The following is a 14,680-nucleotide window of genomic DNA, read 5'->3' as shown; positions in this document are numbered from 1 at the left end:
AATGACCCTATGTACAACAATAGAAGACGGTTACATTATATTCTTACATGGCTATCTACTCCGTGGTGTCATAGAGCTCTTAAAGATCTGACGAACAGGGCGTGGTGGTGCACGCCTGTAATCCCAGCAGCTCGGGAGGCTGAGGCAGGAGGATTGCAAGTTCAAACCCAGCCTCAGCAAAAGCGAGGTGCTAAGCAACTCAGTGAGACCCTGTCTCTAAATAAAGTACTAAATAGGGCTGGGGATGTGGCTCAGTGGTCAAATGTCCCAAGTCCAATCCCTAACACCAAAAAAAAAAAAAAAAAAAAATTTAAGTTACAAAGATACACAATGCATCATGTGTCCTGGCCAACACAAAGTTAATCTGCTTGTGACCCAAAGGGAGGCCATGTGTTGGGCTGTTAGGACTACAGAGGGCCTGCCCTCCTTCTTCCTTCCCTCCCCCTCGGTCTCCTCCTCCTCCTTCCCTTCCTTCTTTTTTACTTCCTTTTCTTTCTCCCTTAGCAGAGGTCATTGACATTTCTGTCTGTCTCCAAGAGATAGGGAAGAGAGCCCAAGATTGGCACTTCCTTGCCCACAGATAGTAGGGAAATGTGCTGAACCCATTTCCCCAGCTTTCCTCCTCATTTCCAAACTCTATCTCTTCTCTCAGTCCCCGTGAACTCGAAAAAAACAAAATATCACCATCGCCACCATCATCATCATCATCTCCACCTCCATCATCCTTGTTGCCAAGCCCAGAGCCCAGCTAAACACCCTCCCTAATGGGTTGCAGTTGTTCTGGAGACCCAGCTTCAGAAACACCTGTTCCTGGAAAGTGCCACACACAGGCATGTTCCAGGAACTGTCTCTGAGGGCCACTCATTGAAGCTCTGCCTAGGCCAAGTCAGCCTGCAAAATATATCCTACACATTAGTATACACAAGATATTTGCCACTCATTTTGTGGACAATCACTTTATTTTAGTTATTTATTTTTTTATGTGGTGCTGAGGTTTAAACGCAGTGTCTCACACATGGTACACAAGTGCTCTACCACTGAGCCAAACCCCAGCCCCTCATTTTGTGTTTTAATAGTAATTATTTGGAGTAGTTAGGTTGAATGCTGTAACAAATAGACCCCCCCCCCCACACACACACACACACAAAGCTATACTGGATTTGGAGGAGTTCTTTCTGTACTTCAAATGTTAATTCGTTTGTTGCTCATAACAGTTGCAAATTCCATACGCTTGCTCCCCTTGGGGAGCAGAGGAGCTAATGCCTAGAAGACTAGCCATGTGCTTGGTTGAACAAGTCCAACTATCCGGAAGCACATGAGCAGAAAAGTCAAATTGCAGTCACAAAAGGAGAGCAGATGATGGTGGGTAAAGGGGGACCCACCTGGCATGGTCAGCAGAGTGGTCCGGGCGGTGGGGAGCTCTGACTCAGCAGAGAGCCCAGTGCCCTGCCAGGGCTGGGGAGAAGCAGGCATCTCACTCTGCCCTTGTAGGGGCAGGGGTTGAACTGGCAGCTCCTCGGGAGGAGCAGCCTGGGCCCCCACCCTTGTCCTTGAGCATGCAACTCACACATAGTCCAACTCCATGTGACTGGGGCTGCAGCCTCAGCTGTGGGTCAATTCCCAAGTCCAAAACAAAAATGCACCGACCACAAGAGATTAATTTGGCCACATGACATTTCTGAACTTCTGGCCACAAAAGCCATGGCAATAGAGGGTAAAGATAAGTTGCAAGCGGATGGAATTTGTAACAGTTACAAGTAACAAATGAATTAACATTTGAAGTACAGAAAGAACTCCTCCATTCCAGTGTAACTTTGGGGTATCTATTTGTTACAACATTCAACCTAACTACTCCAAATAAAAACACAAAATGAGTGGACAGATATCTTGGGTATACTAATTTGTAGGATATATTTTGCAAGGGCTGACTGGGCCCAGGCTTGAAGCCACAGTGGAAGTGGACACAGGCTCCCTATGGGGTTGGGACAGGCATCTTCCCAGGCACTAGACACAGAGCCTCAGGGCTGGCTTTCACCTCTGTACCCTGGACACCACAAAGGACAGGGGACTGGCATGATCTGCAGAGAAAAGGGATAGAAGGCCAAGAGAGGAGAGCCCAGAAGAAACTGATCCTCCTGGGCTTAGCAGACAGAAGGCCTTCAGGGAGCTTTGGTCTCCTATATGTGCGTGTGTGCACAAGTGTATGCTTGCACTTTGTGCACAAGTGTGGACCTGACACATCCACTTGTGAACTTGCATCCATACACATACCTGTGCACCCACATTGCCACACATGTCCCCCACCTCCCAACAACCAGAGAGGTGGCTTCCTCACCACCTTCTCCAGCCCCAAGGGGGAAGCACCATCCATCCATGGGCTCGGGCTGAGTCTCCAGGGACAGAGGCTGTTCCATCCTTAATTCGAGGGTTTGCAAAGCAGGGGTCAACCCTCTCTTCTGGCACAGGGGGAAGTGGGAGCCATCAAGGTTAAAGTTACAGGGGCAGGGAGGGCCTTTTGGGTCTTCCTCAGGTTAGAATTGCCCTTCACCCTGGGACCCCAGCACCTCCACCCTCCTAGAAGAGACCCAGGCCCAGGAGGAAGTGGGCTGAGAACTGCCATTGACCTTCCGGATACCCTCACTTTTTTTTTTTTTTAATTCTTAACATGCTGTCCTCCACACCCCAAATTATTAAATACTTTTACTTTAACTGAGCATTAATTGAGCATATCAAAAACTCAATGGTATCCCCAATCCCACCCCCAGAAATAATCAGGGTGCGTCCCAGAGAAGTCAAGCACTGAGGGGCAGGGCCCAGCCCAGCCCTGGGCTTCATTTTGTTTGTTTTTTCTTTGTTCTTCATGAGAAAATATACATAACATAAAATTTACCATCTTAGTAAATTTTTAGTTGTTCAGCTCAGCGGCCTTAAATAAATTCCCTCTATTGTGTCGCCCTCCATCTCTGGAGTGTGTTCTGGTGTCTCAAACTGAACCTCAGCACTGGCTCAACAACTCCCCACCCCATCCCCAGTCCCCAGCGATCCCCATTCTATTCTCTGTGTCTGAATTTGATGACTCGATGAATTCTATGGAAGTAGAATCATACATATTTGTCCTTTGGAGACTGGGTGATTCCACTGAGCATAAGGTCCCAGAGTTCATCATCTGTGCTGTAGCCTGTGTCAGGATTTCCTTCCTTCCTTTTAAGGCTGAGTAATATTCCACTGAATGACTAGGCCACATCTCGCATATCCAGTCATCCAAACACTGAGTTGAACTGGAGCCTTTTCTGGGGACTTTTCTTCCCTTTGAAGCTTACTGGTGCCCACAGCACCATTTCCCTCTCCAAGATCACAATTAAGTCTCAAGGTTACAGTAAAGTCTTCTCAGAGGTACAGCCAGGAGATTCAGATCTGTGTTTGCAGGACAGAGGAGGTAAGTCAAGTCCCCCCATCCCACCACCAGAGGTCGGCTGAGAGGAAGAGGTGGGGACAAAGGGGAAGTGGGTGGGCCTAGCTGGGCCCTTAGTGGACTTTAGAGTGACCCACTGCCCAGCACACCTCGACACTGGAGGGGACGGACAATGAAGGGAAAACCTGCCCCTCCTCAAGGGGACCAGAATTGAACAGGGAATATCTCAGGAATCTCCCTAAGAAAGGTAATGGCAGACACAGGCCCTCTACTCAACACAGGTCTACAGCCAAACCTTCTGGCCCAGAGTGAGTAGGTTAATTGAAAAAGAGGGTCAAAGTGGGAATCATAAAATAAAACTGCCAAGGTTTCAATGTGCGCCCCGAGGTCCATGGGCTGGAAATTTAACTCCCGATGGAACAGTGCTGAGAGGAGGGACCTAAGAATAGTGGTTGGGGGCTGGGGATGTGGCTCAAGCGGTGGCGCACTCGCCTGGCATGCGTGCGGCCCAGGTTCGATCCTCAGCACCACATACCAACAAAGATGCTGTGTCCGCCGAGAACTAAAAAAATAAAATGTTAAAAAATTCTCTCTCTCTCTCTCTCTCTCTCTCTCTCTCTCTCTCTCTCTCTCTCTCTCTCTCCTCTCTCACTCTCTCTCTTTAAGAAAAAAAAAAAAAGAATAGTGGTTGGGTCATGAGGGCTCTGTCCTCAAGGGTGGACTAATGCTGTCATCACAGGGGCTGGTTACTTATCACAGGAGTAGGTTCCTGACAAAGGGCACTCTATTCCCCTCTGCTCAGCCCCTCTCTCTCTCTCTCTCTCTCTCTCTCTCTCTCTCTCTCTCTCTCTCTCTCTCTCTCTCTCCCCTACACATGCTCTCTTGCCCTCCTGCCTTCCCCCATGGGATGACACAACACAAAGGCCCTTCCCAGATGTGGCCCCTTGATCTGGGAATTCCCACCCTCAGGAGCCATGAGCCAAATAAACTTCTGTTCATGACAGAGTTCCCAGTCTGTAGAATTCTGTTACAGCAACATAAGACCAAAACAGGAAACGGGCCTGATAATCTAAAGCTTTCAACTGAAAACACACTTGATGACCACACTTTGGTTTCGGGCTCCAGGCCTTGAATTTGAGAATGAGCCACTCAGTGAAGTCCCCATCAGCATTTTTGTTGTTGTTATTGTTGCATAAATCACATCCATAATGCATAGCTGGGATTTCCGGCTTGTTTTCCTTTCAGTGGAGCCAGAATTTAAAGACATGGGTGAAACAAGTAACTGAGGTTCCTCTGGAAATGGGTTTCCAACCTTTTACAGCTGTCGTGCCCATGTCTAGTTTGACATTGACTTTTATAAAACAATTTACTTTTCTCAAGTGTTTGCAAAGCATCCAACCTGAAGATCAGAGGAAGAAACCATTCATTCTTATGCCCCTCATCTCTCCTTGGTTAACTCCACACTCACTAAGATTACATCATGATTACAAGTGCACCTGTCACAAACACATGTGGGGATGAACCCACAGACTCTTGGGGCCGCGTAGCGTGCTCTACAGGGCGAGCTGGTTAAGCGGGACCAGTCACAGCCCCCTCACAGCTGCCAACGTTATAGAATTGGGATCCTTCCCAACATCAACTTTTTAAAAAAAGTTAAACTTAGCATTAAAATAAAAAGAAAACTATATAAAATTCTATGCACTATCCCTACCCATTTTCCCCAGTTCCTTCCAAAGGCCCCAACCTCAGCTGCCAGGTTCATGGAAGCTATGGACAGAATCATAGATATTTCATACATATGGTTGACACTGAATTTTTTCACTTAGCATTTTGTCATAAATATTTTCACTACAGCTCATTCGTGGCTCAGAGGAGAGGACATGGCAGTAGCTTATTTCCTGCTCCTTGGAGGGATTCCTCAGCACCCGGTGCTGGTATCTGATATTATAATCTTGGGTGTCCCCAGGAGACTGTGAGCCTTGGGGGCAGAGGTGGGGCCTTCTCCATCTTTATTTCCCAGTGCTGAGCACAGACAAGTGTTCAGGAGGGATGGACCTGGAGGGAGCCAGGCGTATGAGTGACAGTGGGATGAAAGAGGGACCCTATCTGGGTCCCTAAGACATGGGGAGTCTCCAGTGCCAAGTGTGTCCCAGTGCCTAGCACAGCAATGGCTGAGGCTGAGGCTGATCCCGGGGCCTTCCAATCTTACTCCCCACCAGCAGGGGGAAGAAAGGCCTGATGCAGCCCAAACTGAAAGATGTGACATTGATCCAGCCCCAGACACAAGGCTCTCTCCTTACAAGCTCATTCATTCTTCCTAACTATAAAGTCTAACTCTTTCCATTTTACAGATGGGGAAACTGAGACTCAGAGAAATGAAGCAGGTGCTCAACTCTCATCTCTGACTCGGGTCTACCTGGAGTGCGAGCTCCTCCCCACCCCATACAACGTCACGACAGGTGGAATCAACAAATAGGGAGGTGGTCAGTATCCGGCTGCACCATCTCCGCTTGCAAATGGAAAAGTGGAGGCCCTGTGGCGAGTTACAAGTCACGATCATAGTTGGTTGGGCAGCAGCCACATCCAGACTAGCACCAGCCTCTCACCTCCAACCCAGCCTGCCACTCTAAACTGTTCTTTGTATCATCTGCTCTTACAACCCTCACCCATGACATGGGGATCATAACAGCTTCTAACTCATGCAGTTGTTCAGATGAAATGAAACATTGTTCAAGTGCTTAGATCAGCCCATTCCTCTCCACCTCTCTATAAAAGTGAGCTGTTACTTAGTCTCATTTGGAGCCTCCCTTGGGCTAAGCTCTGATGCAATTCAAAGAAGCAAAAGTGGGACTCTAAAAGCATGACTGGGGAGGACATGGACATTCCTGATATCAGCACCAGCAAAGACAACCAACACAGTACCGTTTCTTCCACAATCCCTTGGTACAGGAAACATTTCTTTGTTTTTCAAATAAAAATTTCAAAACTCTTAAAAACAATTGTCTTTGACAAGCAAGGAATACTTGAACTCATTCCCACAGTGCAAGTCCAGCACTACAGAGGTCTCCCTGCAATCCCCCCACTACAGTAGGGGACTCACTTCCGTCTGCATGCCTTGCCTCCACTGGGAAGTTCATTTTCAGTGGGTCATGTTCAGGGTCACCCAGAGGCTGGGAGCTGAGTCCTTCTCTATGACTTGGGAAAGGACTGGGTCTTTGTCCACTGTGGCCACTACCCTAGGCCTGTGCCACCAGCAAGGAATTCAGTCTCCAGGTATATCGTGCATAGCTCCTCTGCACCCCCAAACCAGGAAACTGAGCTACTGACAAGATGAAGACTGACCTTGTGTTGCTTGAGTAAGACTCCAATACCTATCCCCTGCCCCTTTTGTGGTGGCCCCCTGTTACAGTTTAGATCTGAAATGTACCCCCACACACACACACACACAAAAGTTCATGTGTTGAAGACTTGGTTCCTGGTACAGCAATGTCCAGAGTGGGGGGGGGGTGTTGAGAAGTGATCAGATCATGAGGGCTCTAGCCTTATCAGTGGATGAATCCATTTGATGGATTGATCATTTGAATGGACTGATGGGAGGTAGTGGAAACTAGGCAGGTGGGGAATGGCAGAGGAAGTAGGTTGTGAGGTGAGGGGTGCTCTTGGGGACTGTATCTCGTTCCTGGACACACACTCTCTCCTCTCTCTCTCTCCCCTCTGCTTCCTGACTGCCATGAGCTGAATGCTTTCCTCTGCCACACCTTTCCACCATGCTGTTTCTGCCTCAGAGCCAGCCAACCATGGGCTGAACCCTCTGGAACCCTGAGCCAAAATAAATCTTTCCTCTCCTAAGTTGTTCTTGTCAAGTGTCTGGGTCACAGCGATAAAGAGCTGACTAACACACCCCAGTTCCGGTCGAGCCACTCTCTTCTCCCTCCCTCCAAAGCACTAGCCGCCTCCGTTCTGTTCCCTTCAAGGAGCCAGCTCACCATTCCCTAGGGGCTGACTCACCAAGGCCAGTGGCACCCAAGGGATGGCTCAGCCCATTCTGACCCCCGGGGGCGGCTTCCCCTTCCTGGGTTGGGGGTGGAAAACCTTGAGGGAGAGCACAGCTGCAAAAGAAAAGAGCCACGCCCCCAAGCCCACCAGACACAGGTTATTTGTTCTGGAGTCACTCACCTTTTCCCACCCTCCCTCTGGAAGGGCCCCAGTAGAACCCCTCGTTCCTGCCAGGCCTTGGCCCCAGGCTGCCCCGGAGGTGTGGGTGGAGGATGTTGTCTCCAGCTGTCCCAGGGGACTTGGTGGAGGCCTGGGCAGGGAAGGGGATGCTGGATGTCTCCCTGATGGGTTCGCATCAGCTACCCAAGGGTACTTTTCCTGTTGAAGACTCGCCCTGTTATACAAGGTACAGACAGCAAGTGTAGATGCAGATGTCCCAGGGCAGGGTGAGCAGGGCCTGGTAATCAGAACACATGGAAAGTCATCCCCCACCTCTGAATACTGGGGATCCCTAGAGAGAGCACCCTTCAGTCTGAACATGTAAGAAAAGAGGTCAAATCTGAGCTGAATGTGGATGAAAAGTCGGTGTTACAGTTGGGATCTGAAGTGTCCCCTGAAGGCTCACGTATTGGAGGCTTGGTCCCCCATGCACCCATGTCCACAGGTGGGGCTTTTGGGTAGTGACTGGATCATGAGGTCTCTGACCTCATCCATGATTTAATCCATCACGGGTTCATAATTTAACGGACCATAGGGAGGTGCTGGGACTGCAGGAGGTGGGGCCTAGGTGGAGGGGGAGGTCATTGAGAGGAGAGGGTGACTCTGGGAGGGCTTATTTTGTCCCTGGGCCCTGCTTTGCACTCTCTTTGCTACCTAGCCCCCATCTGCTCTGTCACTTGCTCCCAGCCATGATGTGGTGACTTGCCCAGGGCCATAGTGATGGGGCCAAGAGACCATGGTCTGAAACCATGAGCCAAAATAAATATCCTCCCTTTAACTTGTTTTTCTGAGTCGATTCAAGGTGCCGTAACCAATTGCCATAGATTGTGTGGCTTCAACAATAGACACTTATTTCTCAAAGTTCTGGAGGCTGGAAGTCTAAACTGGAGTTCCCAACATGATTGGGAGGTGATGACAGCTTTTTTCCTAACTGGCAGATGGCCACCTTCTTGGTGTGTGCTCATGTGACCTTTCCTTAGTAAAGGCAGAGAGAGAGAGAGAGAGAGAGAGAGAGAGAGAGAGAGAGAGAGAGAGAGAGAGAGAGAGAGACAGGGAGAGAAGAGAAGAGATAGAGATCTGTTTTCCTCATGAGAGGCCCCATGAGGACTCCACCCCACCACCTCATCTAAGCCTAATCACCTCCTAAGGCCCCACCTCCTCATAGCCTCACACTGGAGGTTAGCACTTCAACACATGGATTTTGTGGGGAAGACAGACATTCACATGCACAGACACGCACATACACAAATGAAAAAAAATCAGCAGCAGAATGCGTTAAAGATTCAGGTCTTTTGGTGCCCCTTCTGTGCTCTGATGGCTGGGTCTGCTACAGAACCTGGGAGGGGTGATCTTTCATTAGCTACAGGCAGCTAGGAAGGCACCACAGGGGGAACAGCACCTCTCAGGCAATAGGGAGCATGGTTTTGAGCAGTGTTGGGGTAGGAGGCAAAAGGAAGGTTTGTGAAGTGGTGTGCAGAAAGAGGTGCTAAACCATCTCGAGTGCATGGTTAAGCCGAGGAAGAAGAGGAAGAGGAGGAGAGGAGCAAATAATGAAGGGGACCTGGTGTACAGTCTCCAGCACAGAGGGAGTAATCTCCAAAGAAATATTAAACAGAAACCCCTTGTCCTGAAGGCCATTTCCTGCCCAGCCAGCAGCCCCTTCTAATGGAAAGTAAATTTCCTCTCCTTCCCACTTGCTTTCCCAGAGTCACCGTGACCAGTGTGAATTGCAGAAGGACCATCTGCAGACACAAAGAGGGCAACATCTTCCACTGGAGAAAACCAGCCGGCATCTCTGGGGCCTGGCCAGGAGGAAATCTAAGCTTTGGAGTGACCAGCAGGGACAAAGGCACCTGCCAGGAGGGAAATGAGAAACTCTCACTGGGAACCACGTGGCTCTGCTCCCGGACCTCTGGCCGTAGATGACCGCTTATCATTGAAGGGGACAGTCGCAGCAGTGAAGCGGAGCCAGGCTCTCCTGAGACTGGCCTCTCGAGAGGGGTATTTCCGGCACAGAGAGGCCCAATTTTCCAACTGGGGACACTGCAGCATCTGTAGCAGAAAACAGGCATGTGTCCCAACCCTGAGGCCCAGCCTTTGCCAGTACAGATAAAGAGATCTGTTTCTCCTGGGGCCTCTCTCTCTGCTCTCTGAATGCTTTCTAAGGCTCCAAATCAGCTCTACCCACCATGATAAAGAGGTGTGGGAACCCCAAGCCCCAGGGACTGGCTCCAGCCAGGTGGCAGCAGGACTTGGCCAGACAATGGTAGAAGGGGAGGGGCCCGGGCAGGGGCCTCCTCTGCCCCACAGAAGAGCCCCAGAGGGCGAGGAATTTAATGGATTGGATCCTGGATCCTGGATCCTGCTACCAACAAGATAATCACTTGGAGGAATATTTTCAGATGGTTGATGTCAATGTACTCAGTGTCAATGTGTGGCCTCAGACAGGACCCTGAGGGTCCTGGCCTCCAGAAGTCCCTTCTTAGCACAGCACTGATCACTGCATCCATGATTTCTCTGCAGAGAATTTCAAGTTTTTTTCTCCCCATTATACACATTTAGAAAGAAAGAAAGAAAGAAAGAAAGAAAGAAAGAAAGAAAGAAAGAAAGAAAGAAAGAAACTTGAATAATACTGTCATGAATTATACTGTCATTTCCCTTTCAAATTCCTAACCCCTAGAACTTCAGAATGTGCCCTTATTTGGAATAGGGTCACTGCAGATGTAATTAGTTAAAACAAAATCATACTGAAGTAGAGTCACCCTAATCCTGTATGACAATAGTCCTTTAAAAATGGGGGGAGGATAAGGACAAAGGAACAGAGGGAAGACAAGACACAGGGAGAAGACTACCTCCCCCAAGCCAAGGAGAGAGGCCTGGAACAAATCCTTTCCTCAACCCTCAGAGTCACCAACCCGCCAACACCTTGATCTTGAACCTTTACCCTTCATGACTGTGAGTCTCCACATCTCTGTTGTTAAGCCGTTCAGGTCATGGTTCTTGTCCAGCACCCCAGGTGCCCTCTATTAAATGCCTTAGAGCTGGAAATGCCTTGAGCAGTTCCCATTTCTTACACTGAATCCTGACTGATAACAATAATTTGGTAAGTTTTATTTGTAGACCTTCTTCAGATAAGTTAAATAACATTCACTCATTCCCTATTTAAAACTACAAAATAACACCTATTGGTTGAGGGCTGGGGATATAGGTCAGCTGGTAGAGTGTTTGCCTAGCATGTATAAGGCTCAGGGCTCAATCCCCAGCACTACTAAAAAAAAAAAAAAAAAATCTATTGATTGAGGAAAATTTAGGAATTACTTAAAGAGTTCACAAAAGAAAAGAATCCCTGCTAGCAACTTTTTAAAAATATTTATTTTTCAGTTGTAGGTGGACACAATACCTTTATTTTAATGAGGTGCTGAGGATCAAACCCAGGCCTTGCACCTGCTAGGTGACTGCTCTACCGCTGAGCCACATTTTTGAGGTCTTTCCAGGGAGTCTTTTCTCTATGGATATGCACATTCCCTTCTATGCCTCCATGATTATAAACGGAGTTCTATAGCTTTGATTTTTATTCCTATCACAATGTGAACATTTCCTGATATTGTCGTGTTGTCTTCAGGAAGAGTGTTTTCGAATGGATACAGAATACAGTTCTGAAGTTCACTTGCTGCTTTTGTTTGTTGCTTATTTTGTCTCCCTGGGATTGAAGTTAGGGCTTCGCTTATGCTACCACTGAACTATATCCCTCACCCCATTTTTTAACTTATTTCTTTTGTGAGATAACCATAAAAAAGGCCATTAACATAAATACAGTACAAATAATAATTACAATACGAATGTTGGGCAAAGAAAGCGTGTTCGTTGAACCCCAGATATATTTCTGCAAAATTTGATCATTATCTTTGACTTTTTGATAATTCTTTCCTTTTGTTGGTAATTTTACATCCTTGGATTCATTTCTAGATGATATTGTATGGCTTCACTTGTTTTTGAATTTATGTAAATAGAAGCAAACAATATTGCCTTTCTTTCCCTTATTTGTGGGATTCATCTATTGCTATGTGTAGTGATTGTTTGCTAGTTTTCATTGTTAAATAGTATTTCAAGGTATAAATATATACCTTAAGTTATACCTTAAGTTATTGATCCACTTTTGCTTTTTGTGGATATTTGAGTTGTCCACAATGTTGGTTGTTATGAGCATTTTCTTTTCTTTCTCTCTCTCTCTCTCTCTCTCTCTCTCTCTCTCTCTCTCTTTTTTTTTTTATTATTGAGTATAGAACATAGGGCCTTGCTCATGTTAAGTATGCCCTCTACCACTGAACTACATCCCCAGCCCTATTGTGAACATTCTTGCATTTGAATCCTAATGCATATATCATTATATGCATTTCTACTGAGCAAATACTTTGGAATAGTATTGCTAGATCACAGAGTATGTGTGCTAAACTGCATCCGATAGTGCCAAACTGGCTCCTATCATCTTTATACCCATACACACTCCCAGCAGCAGTACATGAGTTCCCGTTCCTCTATATCCTCAGTGACACCACAACGGTCATCAGACTTTAAATTTATACCAGTTCTGGGGTGTGTGATGGGATCTTGTTGTGGTTTTGATTTGCAAACACCTGCTTACTCATGAAATTGATCATCTTTTCTGGTTTATTGGCCATGAGAATTTCCTTTGTGTGTGTGTGTGTGTGTGTGTGTGTGTGTGTGTGTGTGTTGTACTGGGGATTGAACCTAGGAGCACTTTGTCACTGAGCTACAATTCTTAGCACTTTTTACTTTTATTTTTGAGACTGGAACTCGATAAATTGCTGAGGCTGGCCTCAAACTTGAGAGCCTCCTGCCTCAACCTGCAGAGTCAATGAGATTACAGGCGGTGCCACCACACCCAGCTGAGGATTTCCTTTGTAAAGGAATTTGTGTTCAAATTGTTTGCCCATTTCCATGGGTTTTCAGTGTTGTTCTTATTGGCATGCAAGAGTGGTTTTTTGAAAGTATTTTTTTTAGTTGTCAATAGAACTTTGTTTTATTTATTTATATGCAGTCCTAAGAATTGAACCCAATGCCTCAAACACACTGAGCCTATAACCCCAGCTCTGTAAAGGTGGTATATATATATTTTACACACACACACATTTTTTAGTTGTAGGTGGACACAATACCTTTATTTTATTTATTTATATGTGGTACTGAGGATCGAACCCAGTGCCTCACACATGCTAGACAAGTGCTCTGATGCTGAGCCACAACCCCAGCCCCTGCAAGGGTGTTTTGAATGTTCTAGATTTAAGTCCTTGGTCGGTCACATGTGTTGCAATTATCTTCTCCCAATCTAAGGCTTGTCTTTTTGTTCTCTTTAGCCTTTTGATGGACATGGATTTCTGTGTCTTTTCCTTCATAGTTACTACATTTTTAGGGTCTTGTTTTAGAGACCCTTCCTTATCCCAAGGCCTAGAGGGTACTCGACTTCCTAAGTTTTATCTTCTTATCTTTCAATGTCAGGTCTCCTGTCTCCCTATAATTATTTTATAGGTGGCATAAGCCCAGGGTCCACTTACACCCAATTGTTCCAGTACTACTTGTTGAACACTCAGTCCTCCGACACACCTGCATGCCACCTCTTGGCCACCTTTGGTGTCCACCAACATAAAGACCTGTTTCTGAGCTTTCTAGACTGACCCATGCCTCTGCCTGCCCACCCCAGGCTTCACGTGAGCAGGCCCTTATGACAGAGGGGTGTGGCGCAGTTGTGTTTTGGAAATAAATGTTTCCCCCACCCTACTAATCCCTGCTGCCCTTTGCTGCTTCCTCACTCAGAATAGGAGCTATAAAACATCCTTTTCCTCAAGGGACGACTGCAAAACATCAGATGATAAAAAAAGACAACAAATATAGACAGTCCCCAACTTATGACAGGGGGTTTCACTTAATGTCAGGATATAACTCCATCATAAGTCAAGGGCCATATGTAGTCAAGTGTTTGACTTTTTAACTTAAAAAGCATACATGTAAGTCAGAGAAATTATCTCACACCCCTGAGATAAAACCCTTGGGTGCAGAGAAGTGAGGGGACAGCTTAGAGATGGGTCACCTGTGTCTGGGCCATTTCTCCTGACTCCATGGGTTTTGGGGAGCCTGAGGGCCGTGGGAACTGTAGGGTTCAGGCTGTGAGCCACACCCCAGATTCACCCATGTTCCTGGCAGTGCTGGGCAGGGAAGCAGAAGAGGTCCAGAAGGTGGCAAAGGATTCCTGGATGGGACAAGGGGCACTACCAAGACTGAGAAAGAGGCCTTGTGATGGAGTAGGGAGGACATGGCAGTGACTTGTGGAGCCCCTGGCCAGAGACCAGTGGCCAGGACATCTCCGCAGTCATCCCACCCCATACTTCAGGCCTCCAGGCAATGCAAACTAGAAGTGGAAAGAAGAGAGCCTTGCCTTGTTTCCACTGGAGGGTGAAGGCCTCCCTTCCAGTCAGTGGATGAGTCCCTTCTCAGGTCTCAGTATACGCCTCTTATGAGATTGAGAATGAATTTACCTCAGATGAGTGGTGAATTCCATTTAGAGCCTTTTCTTCTTATGAGATGTTTATATGATTTTCTATTTTATTCTATTAAAGTGATACTTTTTTTTTTACTTGGAGACAATTATTTTTCATTTTTATGCATGACAGCAGAATGCGTTTCAATTCATTGTACACAAATAGAGCACAACATTTAAATTCTCTGGTTGAATGCGATGTAGAGTCACAACATTCATGTAATCATATATGTAGCTAGGGTAATGACGTCCGTCTCATTCCACCATCTTTCCTGCCCCATGCCCCCTCCCCTTCTCACCCTACCCTTTGCCCAATCCAAAGTTCTTCCATTCTTCCCATGCCCCGCCCGCATCATGGATCAGTAACCTGATGCGTTCTATTGACTGATCTTTGAGTATCACAACAATCCACCATTCCTGGCCTGACCCTCCCATGATGCTTGACTCAACTGCTAACATTTTTACTACGGTTTGACTGTGTCTCCCAAAGCTAATTCTCA

Source organism: Spermophilus citellus (genome assembly GCF_964194105.1).
Source record: "Spermophilus citellus genome assembly, chromosome: 4".
In the NCBI taxonomy this organism is placed as follows: Eukaryota; Metazoa; Chordata; class Mammalia; order Rodentia; family Sciuridae; genus Spermophilus; species Spermophilus citellus.
Note: the sequence above shows the minus strand (reverse complement) of the source record.